We start from the raw sequence: 16,373 nt of genomic DNA, 5'->3' as shown, positions 1-16,373 counted from the left end.
TTGTCAATACCTTCACTGGTATATTCCTATAGAATGAATGGCAGCATCAAAATCAAGATGCTTATTATAATGAAAAGTTTGGCCTAAGTCTATGTTCAGGCTCCATTTTGTTATTAACGGTTTGACTCCTACTTTGAGAATGCAAACTGCTGACCTTTGTAAATTTCCACTGTGCCCCTGCAAAACAGCACTGTAACATTTAATTCAGGAAATGTTTTTCTCTGTCCTTAAGCTAAGGATGTGAAAAGAGTGTTCCCAAAGGGGGTCTTGACGTACATGGCTAAGCAGCCCTCAGGAAACATCTTGCTCAAAAAGCTATTTTGACAGAATGTTCCAGGCTGTAACTGTCCTACAACCACACTGTATAATCACATATTCCTACATTGTCAAGAAAATTAACCAATCCAGAGAGTCCATAAGTAAGCTTTGCACCAATCCCTTTCAATTCCCCGCTTCAAGTTATCCCACCTTCCACTTCCCTAAATGCTTAAGTACCAGTCAGAGTATTATAAATCTCTAATTTCGCCATATAAATGTACTGGTTCACCTTTAATTCCCCAGAGCGTTGGGTTTCACTTTGTGAGGCTCAGTGTGTCCCTGGTTCGAACTGTCTCTCAGCTTCCAATAAATCTCTTCACTTTCATTTTGACAGAGTACGTATACTTGCACTTTGACATTCTGTTGATATCAAAGGGGGGATTAGAAGGTGCACTGCTGGTGGTGGCCCCCTAGAGGATCAAGGAACCAGGCCGTGGTCCACCACAAGCCCCCTGAAGCTCTCTGCTTCCACAGATCTCAGGGGACCACAGATGGGTGAATGACCTCTTGAACCAAACTCCATTTCCTCGCATCTTGAGTTCTTTGAGGTTTATTCCTGGCCTCTCCTGCATTCATTTTCAGTTTGTGCTCTAAACATCTTGACAAGTTCAGTGCCAGATTGGGTTTGGTGAAGCTTATATCTAGTGACAAATCCCTGATAAGACTCTGGTCTGATCTGCGGAAGAGCCAGAAGTTTCCGCCATTAAGTTTCAGCTTACGGTTTCTTTCTCCTTTTGAGCGCACATTCAGGCCACAGGGCACGTTAAAGGATTCAGTTACCATTTAGGTTTTACTAGCATGTGCATTTTTCTGTTTTAGTAAAATGAGGAATACTACTTCCAGGGACTTGCAAGGCCACCTCTGAGCACTCCAGCTGCTTATATGAACAAACACTTTGGCCCCCATTATTTGCCTGTTTTTAGAACACTGGAAAGTCAACGGCCAATTTGAGGGTCTTTTGATCTGAATTAATTTTTCTGTGCAGTAAATTAGAACAGAAATGATCCCATATTTGGCACATACAACTGAATTCTTACTTTGACTGGTATATGGAAGCTTCCAACAGGCGCCAAGAAGGATGATTTTCAAGAAGGATACAACTGCTAAATAACATGGAATACCAGGCACCTCCTTCTGTTCCCTCTTCCCTTTTGCCAGTTGCTTCCTCTTTGTTTCCAACCCCTCTACTAACACACTCTCTGAACTGTTTCTTTTCTAAAGAGCCAACCAAAAAAATAAAAAAAGACCAATTACTGAAATACTGTTTAAAATCCTCCCTACACCACCAAAAGTGGGTATTAAAGAAAACCCCAAAAAACTTCAGTGTGTCCTTTGTTCCTTGGATTCGCACTGAATTGCACAGTATAAAGATTTTCCGGAATTACAGAAGAATCCTTATAAATTTGCTATGAAATGTACAATCCTCATTGAGGCTCACCAGCCTGGCCTCTCTGATTTGTATCAACTGGTCCATATGTTAGTTATTCCTGGGGACACTCAGCTATGGCTGGAGCACACTGAATGGAGACACCCCCAAGAAGGCCTTGCCATAGACATTAAAAAGACGGCTGAAAAATTACTTAAGGAAGCTCCAGAAAATGGGAGAAAGTTGCTTGATGCCCTGGACAAAGCTTTTCCTCCAGTAGTTGACCGGACGCAGATTCATTCCTGTGTGCAGAATAAACACAAAAGTGTTTACGATTACTGAAATAGATTATTTCAAAAATTTGTTGCACATTCAGGGTTGGATCCAATGACTCCAGGGGCTTTAGGAGCTTTTAACGCAGTCATTTATATCCGGTCTTAATTCTGAACTTCCAGCCTTAGTAAAAAGACATAATCTGTGCCGGAAAATAGCCCTATCTCTGAACTTACTACTCTAGCTCATGAACTAGCTCAAATTCTAGAAATTAAACAAACTTCTAAGACCAATACACTGATGACTTCGCAATTACAACCGGTACAGCCCCCCAACTATGGTAAGTTTAAAGTTTCTGGAGGCACTAAATTTGGGGGTGCTAAAACCATGAATCTGTCATTAATATAGTCTGCACACTTTATAAAAGAATTGTATCAAATTGTTGAACAAAATAGGTGATTTATTTTCAGATGCCACCCAAAAGAAAACAAAATGAAGGGTCTCCAGGGACAAGAACAGCCTTAAATTCTCAAAGGGAAATTGTAATTTAAGTAAATGGAGAAGTTTGCAAATTTTTAATTGACACAGGTGCTACACTCTCAGCCCTTAACCCTACATGTCTGTAAAAGCCCCTACCTCAGAGTACCAAACATCTAAGGTAGTGGGGGTTGCTAGTCAAGAACAAATTTTAACTTGTTCTAAACCCATTCCAATATCCTTCTGCCTAAGTAGATTTACATACCTTTCTACTTAGCAAAGACACCCCTGTTAATTCAGTGGGGAGAAATTTAAAAATGAAGTTGCCATATACAATTTAATGAAAAAGGTGAAGTATTATTCAAGCTCCCTGACAGTTACAAAGAAGCTGAAGAAACCTCACCAGAGAAAGCTTCTTGCTATTTACAGGTGCTCAGCTTGCCTTTACAAGGCAACGGTCCCCCTTGCCTCTCCCACTCCTCTAGATGATCTTGCCTCCATTCCTGAGATCTCGTGGGCCACTACTTCCACAAATGTGGGCTGGTAACGTCAGCCAATAAAGATTCAAACCGATACCTCAGCCCTTGCCTAAAATTTCTCAAATATTCTTTGAAAAAGGAAGCCAAAGAGGAGCTTGGTCCTATAATTCAAAGTTTTCTTGCTAAGGGTTTGATTATCCCATGCACCAGCCCTGTAACACCCATTTTTTCCTGTTAAGAAACCCTATAACCAAAGTTGGAGATTTGTGCAAAACTTGGGAGCCATTAGTTGCACTGTAATTCCTAGATTTTCAGTGGTTCCAAATCCTCATTTACTCCTTTCCAATGTTCCTCCAGAGGCCACTCACTGTACAGTAGTTGATCTTTGTAGTGTATTTTTCAGCATTTCTATAAACCTCGATGAAGCCCTGGTGGCACAGTTGTTAACAGCTCAGCTACTAACGAAAAGTTCCGCAGTTTGAATCCACCAGCATCTCCCTGGAAACCCTATGAGGCAGTTCTATTCTGTCCTATAGGGTTGCCGTAAGTCAGAATCAACTCGATAGCAATGGGGGTTTGGTTTTTCTTGGTTATACACCCTGACAGTCAATATGCTTGCCTTTACTTGCAGAGGCCAATAATATACTTGGACCATGATGCCTCAAAGCTTCAGTGAGTACCCCACATTACTTTTCTCAAATTTTGCATGTCAACTTACAACCTTTACAATTTGCCCATGGTTCTACTTTAGTATAGTATGTTGATGACTTACTAGTCTGTCCCAATTCTTATCAGACCTGTACTAAAAACATCCTTTTACTAAAACACTTAGCTAATGGTAGCTGTAAGGCCTCTAAAGAAATGCTGCACCTACTCCAGCTGTCAGTCAAATATTTAGGAGATCTAAATGGAAACCTGGTGGCACAGTAGTTAAGAGCTTGGCTGCTAACCAAAAAGTAAGCAGTTTGAATCCACCACCCACTCCTTGGAAACTCTATGGGGCAGTTCTACTCTGTCCTATAAGGTCATCAGGAGTCATAACTGACCCAACAGCAACTAGTTTTAATTTCAGTCAATGGGATTACCATTGACCCCAAGAGAAAAGAGACCATCCTAGTGTATCCTGTCCCCATTACCAAAAAAAAAATTTTTTGAAGGTATTTCCTTGACCTTGTGGCTGTTGCAAAACCTGGATCCCCAATTTTACATTACCAGTATTTGAATACTTTAGAACCTGAACCTTTTCAATTATCAAAAGATGGCAAGAAAGCCATCATAAAATTAAGAGTCACTGATAAATACACCAGCCTTAGGGTTTCCTAATTATAATTTAGGCTTTTCCCTTTTTGTGCATGAAGCATCCAGAAATGGTTTAGGGATCCTCACTAAGAAACATGAGGGACAACAAAGACCTGCTGGTTATTACAGTTTACAATTGGACTCAGTTGCCAGGGACTAATCCCTTCTTAGGGCAGTTGTTGCCACAGCAAAATTAGTAGAAGCCACAGCAGATATAGTCTTAGGAAATTTTCTTGATGTTTATGTACCTAATGCAGTGTCTCCTATTTTAAATTCCACCTTAACTCTCCATCTTTCAGCCAGCAGATTGACTTCTTATGAAGTCCTCCTTTTAGCAGTTTCTAATATTCGAATGCACACCATGGCTTGTCTGAATCTGGTTGCTTTTTTAACTTTGCCTAATGATGATTTTTTTTTTTTTTTTAATGATGACGACTATCCTCCTCATGATTGTTTAGATTTCACAGACCAACTTTTAACTCGTAGAGGTGATTCACAAGAAACTCCACTTCTTAACCTAGATTTAATTTTATCTGTAGAAGGTTGTATCTGAGACCTTACCCTACCAGTTCTCATTAAAAGGGAGAATGTGCTGTCACCACCTCTACTGAAGTTCTTGAAAGCAGCATCCTTTCTAAAGTTGCTTCACCTCAACAAACTAAATTGATTCGCACCCAAGAGCACTCGCAAATTGGCTTCTAGGAAGTAGATAAATATTTATATGGACCCGAGGAATTGATTCAGGGTAATTAATGATTCTGGTACGTTACAGAAAACAAAGTAGCTGCCTAACATCTTCTGGAACCCAGATTAAAAAAGGCCCTTAGTGGCAGACATCTTAAAAGCCCTTTTACCTCCCTCTGAGATTGCTGTAATTAAAATCCAGGCTTACCAACCCAAGGGGGTTTCCCAAACTGAAGAAATAAAAGGAAATGACCTAGCCAATAGAGCAGATAAACAGGCCGCTTCCCAGCCCCCTCCCATTAATAATATCCCTATTTGTGATTATGATGATCTTAATAAACCTCATGATCAGGATGAAAAGAAAGGACATAGTGAAATGACTAAACTATTTGTAGCCCCTCCACTGGAAATTGCATTAGAAATGCTTTCTAAATTTAATCCTCGTATAGCCTCGGGGCTGCTTTTTTCAGTACCCATATTTAGCTTCTGAAGATGAAATCAAGAGGCTGGCAAGGTGCTGGCTGTCACCAAGATTTGAAAACCAAATTATGGATAAGACCCAGTAACAATATTGTTTTAACAGGATGTTTATATATCTCTGTGGTCGGAAATTACTTACGTAAACATCTAGAGTTAGAGACAAAATAATACAACCAAAACCCACTGCCGTCGAGTCAATGCCGACTCATAGAGAGCCTATAGGACAGAGGAGAACTGTCCCATGATGTTTCCAAGAAGCGCCTGGTGGATCTGAACTGCTAGCCTGTTGGTTGGCAGCTGTAGCACTTAACCACTACACCACCAGGGCTTCCAAATAATACAAACCTTAGAGAAATACTGGTGGGGAGATTTTTCTACAGCTGTAGATCATGTGTTTTCCTATTGCCCTACTTGTTCTCCTCATATTGTTTTGGCACCTGTAATTCGAGGCATTTTAAGTCATGATCATGGTAACAAGAATCTTTCCTATTATTCAGCTGAATTACTAACAGAAAATTGCCCTCCCAATGAGATTTCTTTTGAACATCTTTATGCGAATCAACTATTGGCCCCTGCAGAATAAACTGTTACGTCAAAAAGATATGATTGTTCTCAGCAATCTACTTTAGTAATATGGATGAGACCTAATGACTTCTCGGTTCTTCCAAATGAAAAACCCATTGACATCAAGTCGATTCTGACTCATAGCAACTCTATAGGACAGAATAGGACTGCCCCACGGGGTCTCCAAGGAACAGCTGGTGGATTCAAACCACCAACCTTTTGGCTGGCAACCAAGCTCTTAGCCACTAAGCCACCAGGGCTCCCAGTTCTTCCAAAGTCCCTCCAAATTCCACTGATGAAAGCATTACATGTGAACTCCCACCCAAGATGACAGAAATTTTGAGCCAATATTAGTGGAGGCACTTTTGGGAAGTATCTTAGTTGTCTAGTGCTGCTGTAACAGGAGCCCTGGTAGCATAGTGGTTAAGTGATCATGCTGCTAATCAAAAGGTCAGCAGTTCAGATCCACGAGCGGCTCTTTGGAAACCCTATGCCACAGTTCTACTATGTCCTATAGGATCACTGGGTCAGAATCAACTCGAAGGCAAAGGGTTTTGGCTTTCTGTTTGTTTTCGCAATAACAGAAATACCACAAGTGCACGGCTTCAACAAACAGAAGTTTATTTCTCCGTGTAGCAGGCTAGAAGTCCAAATTTAGGGTGTCAGCTCCAAGGTGAGTCTTTCTCTCTGTCAACTCCGGAAGAAGGCCTTTGTCATCAATCTTCTCCTGGACTAGGAGCTTCTCAGTGCAGTGACCCTGGGTACAAAAGATGCACTCTGCTCCTGTCACTACTTTCTTGGTGGTATGAGGTCCCCATGTCTCTCTCCTCGCTTCTCTTTTATATCTCCAAAGAGATTGGTTTAAAACACAATCTAATCTTGTAGACTGAGTCCTGCCTCATTAACATAACTGCCTCTAATCCTGCCTTATTAACATCATAGCAGTAGGATTCATAACACATAGGATCATCACATCAGATGATAACATGGTAGACGATCACGTAATACTGGGAATCATGGCCTAGCCAAGTTGACACATATCTTTGGGAGACACAATTCAATCCATGACAGGAAGCCACTGATCATGTTATCAAACATTGCTCTGTTACTTCAAATTTAACTCAGGGAAACTTTACAAGATCCCACCTGGAAAGATGTTCTTTACCTTCAGGACCCACAGTTAAGTGGCAGATGGATATTATCCAGCTACCACCCTCCAATGGTTATAAAATTCGTGTTAGCAATTTATAGATTTTCACGTTGGGTCGAAGGTTTTCCCAGCTGTCAAGCCACAGCAACCTCTGTAGCAAAGAAATGCCTTAAGAACATTATCTTCACCTGGGAAACTCCCAAAACTCTGCAATGATACAGGCACTCACTGGACAAATAATGAGATATATGTAAGATATTTCCAATATTTCAGAGGTTTCATTGCCCCTACCACCCACAATTATCAGGCCTTGTGGAAAGAACTATGGCATTATAAAAACCCAGCTGGCCAAGCTTTCCACCTTTCTCGATTTGTCTTGGGTGCAAGTACTCCCTCTTGCCCTTTTGAATCTACACCAACGGTCTACACCATTTAGGCCTCATGAGATTATCACCGGATGACCTATGGTCCTCCCTATCGGTCAGCTTGGACTTAAATCTAATTTGATTCAAGTCAGTCTGTAAAAATATTGCCAAATTTTAATTAAATATCCTAAAGGAAATGCTTCACTGATGAAGCTTTTGATAATCAGAAACTAGATATATCTAAATTACCTTCCATTCTACCTACAGATTACGTTTACTGGAAGAGACATCAGTTAAAAGATTCTCTTGAACCTCGCTGGAAAGGCCCATATCTGGTCCTTCTCACTAATTCTTGTGCTGCCAAAATGCAGGGAATTAAATCTTGGATCCCCCTATCTCAATTAAAGAAGGCTACCACCGATTCCACTTGTACTGTTAAACCCACAAAATAACTAAAGCTGAATAAATGCCCAAGTAGCCAGAAACAGATGACACCGGAGGCAGACGGCTCCTCCTAAGACCACAGAACAAGAATTCATGCAAGCTCTTGAAACTGCTGGACTTTGTTTGATACTTACTGCACCTGAGGTTCCCTTATTTTACCAGTTTGGATATATCAATTGGTAAGAATTTCTCAAACACATTATCGATGTTGTGCTTTGCTGTGTTTTAGTATCTGTCCTTTTACTACTTCTTGGATTATTACTGTTGCTAGGTTTGTACTGCCTTTAAGAAAAACATATAAGCAGGCTATTGATCTATCTGCTCTTTGTTTTATACTCACTGCTATTCTTATGTTAGTTGCTGTAGTGCACACTGTTGGTATCATCCCATTTTAACATCTTTTTCCCATGCAAATAACTGAAGGAGAAATTTGTTTCATCATAGCGATTGTTTTTATATTTGCCCTATATATTCCTACACTATGAAGCTTTTCGTAAGTGCTCTCTTACTATGTATTGTGAAATCCACTGATGCATGGCATGCAATGCTTTCGTTAGATTAGCCTAGTCAGCAGCTAGTACCCATAATCTGATTGCTGTATATGTCATCAAATTCCAAAATCTGGACATGACAACTCTGATCCATTAGTATTATCCATTTTTAACCAGTTTCACACCTAGCACTACTGTCAATACCAGTGCCGCTGCCAAACAAGCCATTCACATCAAACTATGGCATCCACTTAGCTCCCATACTTATCTTCTAATGCCTTACTTTTCTCTCACTTGTGTCTGAACACACCCTAAGGTTACTTATTCTAATGGACACCCTGTACCTTTTATCAATAACAATCAGTATTACACAGTCCTAGTAGACTCCTGGAAACCCTGGTGACGTAATGATTAAGAGCTACATCTGCTAACCAAAAGGCTGGCAGTTCAAATCCACCAGGCACTCCTTGGAAAGTCTATGGGGCAGCTCTACTCTGTCCTTTAGGGTCGCTCTGAGTCGGAATTGACTCAAGGGCAATAGGACTGGGTTTTTTTTTTTTTTTTTTCTTTTTTAAGTATACTCCTGTAAAACAAACAATCATAAAGCTCCAACCTGCTTTCATCTTAGAAAACAATCAGAGCTACAAGAACTGTTCATCTGCAATGGCTCTTTTACTGAAAGATGGCTTGAAGAAGCAAATCAGACTATTCCTTTCCCTAATGACCAGACAACAGAAGGAGTTACTTGTACACCACCTGGGTATGTGTTTTTATGTGGAGGATGAGCCTATTTGAGGAAATACTATGGTGTTGAACCTTTTGCTTAGGCTTTGTGTTCTCAGACGGGTGGAACATGAATGGCCAATGCACCCTGGGAATTCCTGGAGTCCCATTAAGCCTCCACTCTTATGATGAGAGCTTACACTGTACTGATAGATTAAACCTACTAACCCAACATAAAAGAGATTATGAAAACCCTATAAATGGACAGACCCAAAGACAGATGGGCATTCCTCCAAGGTACACTTGTTGGTATCCCTGAACTTGAGAAACTTATTCACAATTTGTCTAGTAGTCTGATACAAAGAACCAATGAACCCGCTAATAGTATAGAAGCTCAACAAAAAATTTTAAACTTGTATTAGATGACAGAATTGCCCTTGATTTTATTCAAGCCCAGCAAGGATGAGTATGTGCAGTTGAACACCTCAGAAGTAGAATAGGACATCAGACAAATTCACCAAAATGCTACTTGGCTTCAATTACCTCCTACGTATAAGCCCCCCTTCCTAGATATTTTTAGCTATTTAGCTTCCGGAACAGGATCCTGGATTACATCCATATTGCTAATTGGGTTAACGATGCTTACTGTTGTTATAATTCTTACTGGAACAATCGAATGCTGTATGAAAGTTACTTACAATGTTTTAACTCAAAAAAAAAATCTGATCCCTATGAAAAGGATTATGTATACAGACGAAACTCATTTTGCTGACAAGATGGAGGGACCTCAAACCTTAAACTAGTCTTCTGACATAAAAAGTCTTCTGACATAGTCAAGCTATTCTTCCATTGTGCCCTTACTTTCTTCTGAACCCCATAATCAAAGATCACAGAAGCAGAAATGCTAAGCAGATGGCATGGCAAGGAAGTCAGCAATGGTGCTTGGCTATCTAAGTGATGGCATCCAGGGTCGTAAAAGCCTATTTTAAATAAGTGGTCATTTAACACACAAAAGATGAATAATCTCTTTAAGTCCATGCAGAAGAAAGCATTCTTATAATGATGATCAAAGGTTGCCCATGGAAATCCTTGATCAAAAGGAGGGAATAACGAGAGCTCCAAAATCGAGGTGTTTGACTATAATAAAAAGACAGGCTTAAGTGTAAGTTCAGGCTCCATTTTGTTAGTAAAGGTTTGATTTCTACACTGAGAATGCAAACTCCTGACCTTTGTAACTTTCCACTCTGCCCCTGCAAAACACCTCTGTAACATATAATTCAGGAAATGTCTTTCTCTGTGGTAAAGCTAAGGATGTGGAAAGAATGTTCCCAAAAAGGGTCTTGACATAAATGGCTTATCAGAAGTCTCCTGCTAAGCAGCCCTCAGGAAACATCTTGCTCAAAAGCTATTTTAAAAGAATATTCCAGAAAAAAAGTCCTCTAATTGTCCTATGATCACACGGTATAATCATGTATTCCTACACTGTTAAGAAAATTAACCAATCCAGGTCACCCATAAATACACTTTGTACCAATCCCCTTCGATTCCCCGCTTCAAGTAATCCCGCCTTCCATTTCCCTAAATGCTTAAGCACCAACCAGAAAATTGTATTATAAATCTCTAATTTCACCATATAAATGTACCTGTTCACCTTCAGTTTACCAGAGCACTGGGTTTCACTTTGTGAGGCTCAGTGTGTCCCTGGTTCAAACTCTTGGCCTCCAATAAATTCCTTTGCTTTCATTTTGACAGAGTGCGTGTACTTGCTCTTTGACAAGGATATTCTCGATTATTTTTGTAAATTTAGGCATATTTATCAGCAGTCTTTGGAGCTCTGGTTGCACAGTGATTAAGAGCTCAGCTGCAAACCAAAGGTCAACAGTTTGAATTTACCAGCTGCTCCTTGGTAGTCCTATGGAGTGGTTCTACTCTCTGCTAGGTTTGCTGTCAGAATCAACTCGATGGCAACAGGTTTGCTTTTTCTGGATCAGCAGTCTTTATACTCACTATACATAATCCTAGAAAGTATGTATCACACTGATAAAAACTACATGCCTGTCTTTCCATCTAAACTATACACTCCTTTTAAGCCAGGGCTAAATGTTTTTAATCCACTTCTCAATGTCTTGCATAGAGTTTGACACACCACCGCCACCACCAGTTGCTGTCAATTCCAATTCGTAACAATCCCATGTGTGCAGAGTAGGATTACATCCCATAGGGTTTTCAAGACTGCGAACTTTAGAAGACCACCAGGCCTTTCTTCCAAAGAGCCTCTGGATGAGTTTGAACCACCAACCATTCGGTTAGTAGTTGAGTGTTGGCATATATAAAAATTGTAATAGACGTTAAATGATATGCCAATAGAAAAATAACACTGGAACATCACAGTAATAACTGCTGCAAGTGGGCTCCACCAATGGATACTAAAATTAGTGGGCCAACGTTTGGGAAGAAACAGGGTATTTAAATACTTATTAGTTACAAAGGAAAAAAAATAGTAACTATATACCAGCAGACACCATCTTAATCCAGTGTTCATGGTTTACATCATCAGTAATAAGATATATCGACACCACTTTTGTGACATTCCTGCCGAAAATGCATAAGCTTAATCTAATCATGAGAAAACAGGACAAACTCAAATTGAGAAATAGTCTACAAAATAATTAAGTACCTTTCAAAAGTGTCAAGATCATGAAATGCAAGAAAAAAAACGAAACTTTTTTAAAACTTAAAATGTTTTGCAAATTTTCTCTAAGTGTAAAATTATTTCAAAAAAGTTAATAAAAATACAATAATAAAGAATATTTGCTCACAGAACAGCAATAACTTTTGTCTATTTCTGTATCACAGCGAGAAAGTTAAAAAGATTTTGACCAAACCTGAAGGTTATACTAGGGATGGTCTAATTTAAAATACTGAAGATGTGTGTGGCACATACAAAATCACCATGTGGATATGGGAGAACAACCCATGAGATACCTAAAGAAATATATCATTCTCCGGAATAACTTTAACAGTGGCATTTATTGTAACAGCCCTCATAACTGTTCATCAAGAAACCTGTCTTAATGTATAAAAACACCTGGACAGAGAAAGCAAATGGTGGTTTAAAATAGTCCTAAATTAGATCTGAGGAACACAGAGACTTGGTTTGCAACTGAGTACTTCTTCCTTAGGGAGCTCTATAAAAATGTCCTAAAGTGAAAAGGAACAGAAGTCATTTTTAAATAACGACCAATTTTAAATAATGATCATTTTTAAATAATGGTACAACACTCAGACATTAGCCAGGAGTATAACCAAACCAAACCCACTGCCATCAAGTCAATTCCGACTCATAGAGACCCTATAGGAGCCTGGAGTATAGGTAGTTTTAAATAAACAATAAAACTGAATAGAAAAAAAGGAATAAACCATGGATCCACTTCTGAATGTAAATTTACCAGCAAAATGAAAATGTGTAACTGTGAAACTAAAAAGTGGAAGAAATTATTTTTTTTAAAAAACTGGGAAGTTCTATCTTAGAACAACCTGAGTCCTGAGAAGGGAATCACTATGCAAAGACATATGTCCTATCAATTAGCATGGAAATAAAGGATCTCCTGTAATAACAATTACAAAAGTCTAATTAGCCAATTAATATGTAGCAGACTCTCAGCATGGATAAAATGAGGGAGAACAATCTACAGCCGTACATGTCAAACTAGTACACAGCATAACCACCTAAAGGGCTGGTTAAAATTGATTCACAGGCCCCATCCTAAGGATTCTCATTTAGCAGATCTGGAGTTGGACCCAAAAGCGTACATTTCTAAGACCTCCAGTGACACTGCTGGTCAGTGGATGGGATCTTGAGTAGTACTGTTCTTGTGCCAGGATCCTAGAAACAGTGAAAAGCTAGAGAGTTAGAAAGTCTTTGAATCAACCTAGAAAGAAAAAAGAACAAAAGTTCTTACATGTTGCCCAAGAAAAAAAACTGGAGAATTGTTTGAAGAGCTCACCAAACCTAGGAGGTTTAAAAAAAAAAAAGGTGATAAGGAATGTTATGGTCATTAGGCGCAGTAGAGTCTATTCCGACTCATAGCAACCCCCTGTGACAGAGCCCCTGCCCCACACGGTTTACTTGGCTGTAATCCTTATGGAAGCAGATTGCCAGGTCTTTCTCTCGAAGAGCCACTGAGTGTGTTCAAACTACCAACCTTATGGTTAGCAGCCAAGCACTTAACCGCTTGCGCCATCAGGGCTCCTTTTGACAACATTATGCTTAGTGAAATAAGTCAGTCACAGAAGGACAAATACTGCATGATTCCATTTATATGAAACAGGCAAATGATAGCAACCAAAGCTTATTAGCAGTTATCAGGGGTGAGAGCAAGGAGGAAATAGGGAGTCACTGCTTAGCAGGCACTGAGTTTCTGTTCGTGGTGGCAGGATAATTTGGCAAAGGATAGTGGTATGGTTGCACAACATGATGAATGTAATCAATGTCACTGAACGGTACGTGTAAAAGTTGTTGAACTGGCTAAATTTTCACCAAAAATAGAATAAAACAGTATTTTTAAAAATTGTTGAATTAGTAAACGTATGTGTATATGTATGCCACAATAAGAAAAAAATCTTAAGACATGCAAATATTTATAGCAGAACAGGGCAAAGGGCTATGAGAAAGTATGTACAAAATGCTAGAGGAGGGAGTGTTATGAATACAAGAGGTCACAAGAGGGCGGTGAAGATATAGAACAGAAAAGTTTCAGATGAACTAGCACATGAAGTGAAAAAAGAAGGGGTACACCAGGTGGAAAAAGGAAAAGTAGGCAATACCAGGCAAAGAAAACAGCAAGCGGCAGTAAAATAGAAATAATGAATCTTCAAAAATGGCTCATGGACAGAGTGACAAGAACAAGGAGCAGCAGAAAATGAAGCTGAAAATCCAAGTGGATCGGCTGGAGCTGGGTCCTGAAATGCCTGTTAGGCCAATCTCGCCATCCTGAAGACGGCAAGGTCTATGGATGTACAGATGGGCAAAAAGAGTTCAATGACACCGCCCCCACCCTGAAAATGCACGTAAAATTTTATGTGTATATTTACATTTTTTCCTGAGAAGAAAGTATAGAGCTTCCATCAGACTTGTAGTAATCCTACATTTGCAATATATAACCCAAAATGTCTAGAAGAATTCACAAGCAACTGATAACCACAGTGGCTAGTGGACAGATAAAAACGGGACTGGAGAACAGCCTCAGGAAGAAGACAAGTCACTGTATATCCTCTTGCACATTTTATTTTTGTTTTTTTAAATGCATGCATATAGTGCCTATTTGAGCGAATGAATAAATAACTTAAAAGTAATGCCACTAACTGTGTAACTACGGACATGTTCAGACGTAGAACTGGAAACATCTACTCTTAGCACAAAAGTGATGTAAAAATTAAGTTGGAAATGAACATCATAGGCAGGAAATGTGAGTGAGAAACTCCTTAATAATGCCCTATAAAAATACCTGAGTACTTCAGCACCTGATGCGTTATGAAGGAGGCACTGTGCTGGACATTTGGTATCTAGACACTTGGACATTTTAAGGCTAACTCTCTAATTCTTAAAATAACCCTACAAATTTACTTTAAAAAAAAAAAGGTGCAAAGGAAAATGAAAACCAAAGACACAAGGGAAAGATTAGTTCAAATGGACCACAACTAACACAGCCTCCACCAGACTGAGCCCAGAACAACTAGATGGTACCCGGCTTCCACCACCGACTACAATGACAAGGATCACAATAGAGAGGTCCCAGACAGAGCGGGAGAAAAACTTAGAACTAAATTCAAACTCACAAAAAAAAAGGCCGCACTTACTGGTCTGACAGAGAATGGAGAAACCCCAAGAGTATGGCCCCCAGACACCCTTTTAACTCAGTATTGAAGTCACTCCTGAAGCTCACCCTTCCGCCAAAATTAGACAGGCCTATAAAACAAACAATAACATATGTACTAGTTCAACCACGCGTATGAGATTAAATAGGCACATCAGCCCAAAAGCAAAGGCAGGAAGGGACAGGAAACCGGAAGAGCCGAAATGGAGAACAGGAGGTCAAGAAGGCGAGAGTGCTGACACATTACAGGGTTGGCAACAAATTTTACAAAACAATCTGTGTATCAATTGTTTAATGAGAAACTAATTCGCTCTGTAAACTTTCACCGAAAGCACAATAAATTTTTTTGCTACATCCCAGGATTATCTGGCATATTTAAAGGCTGAAAATCATTAAACCAAAGGTTACTAAAATAAAAATAAACCAAAGCCCTAGTTGGTAATCGAACAAAGCTAGATATGACAACTCCAGGACCACAAAACAATTAACATGTTCTCTTGATTTCTGATGGAAGATTTTTTTATTTCAGATTTTTCTGGCTATATAGTTAACATAATTTTAGCTCTCTTTTAAAGACAATGAACCAAAAAGCCCTTCCAAGTTATACTACGAAATGTTTTGATTTTGTAAAGATGGAGAAAAGAACACTAAACCGGGATTCAGGTGACCTGGGTTTATCTTATCTTCAAATTAAAGAGTCTAGATTTGACAGCTTCTAGAAGTAAAACAGGAGGCCTGGTGGTGCAATTGGTAAGCACTCGGCTGTTAACCAAAACGTCTGTAGTTCGAACCCACCAGCAGCTCCACAGGAGAAAAGACCTGGCAGTCTGTTCCTGTAATGACTTACAGCCTAGAAAACCCTATGAGGCATGTATCAGAGTCAGCTCCATGGCACAGAACAATAAAAGTAAGATGAAGAAGCCTTCGTAGTGCAAATGATTAAGCACTCTACTGCTAACTGGAAGGCTGGCAATTTGAACCCATCCAGCAGCGCTGCAGCAGAAAGACCTGGCCATCTGCTCCCATAAAGATCACAGCCAAGAAAACCTCCGGGGCAGTTCGACTCTGCCACATGGTGTTAAAATGAGCCAGAATCGACTGGACGACACCTAACAACAAGTAAAAGAATTCTATAATTTCAAGATTACACCGAGAGACTAAATCTGTAAAATCCAAAAACCAAACTCGCGGCCATCAAGTCGACCCTGACTCACGGCAATTCCACATGTTTTAGAGTGAAGCTGCACTCCACGAGGTTTAGAATGACTGTGATGTCACAGAAGAGCCCTGGTGGTGCAGCGGTTAAGCTCTCAGCTGCTAACCAGAAGACTGGCAGCTCAAACCCACCAGCTGCTCCCTGGAAACCCTATGGAGCAGTTCTACC

General features: G+C 39.8%; 1 protein-coding gene across 7 annotated transcripts in view; it reads right to left on the bottom strand.

Moving 5' to 3' along the window:
- WDR33 (WD repeat domain 33) overlaps window positions 1-16,373 on the bottom strand; it is a 124,865-nt gene that overhangs the window by 94,445 nt on the left and 14,047 nt on the right. Inside the window, exon 2 of one of the 7 annotated variants that reach the window (XM_023556085.2) lies at window positions 1,899-1,986. The exons of 5 other annotated variants lie outside the window; for them this stretch is intronic. The gene's annotated coding sequence lies outside the window, so the exon portion shown is untranslated. Of the gene's footprint in view, window positions 1-547; window positions 1,872-1,898; window positions 1,987-16,373 lie in introns of those variants that run through there. One more of the 7 variants, XM_010596407.3, reaches the window with a different exon arrangement.

Source organism: Loxodonta africana, chromosome 6 (genome assembly GCF_030014295.1).
Source record: "Loxodonta africana isolate mLoxAfr1 chromosome 6, mLoxAfr1.hap2, whole genome shotgun sequence".
NCBI classification, from domain to species: domain Eukaryota; kingdom Metazoa; phylum Chordata; class Mammalia; order Proboscidea; family Elephantidae; genus Loxodonta; species Loxodonta africana.
This window is presented reverse-complemented; position numbering and strand designations above follow the sequence as displayed.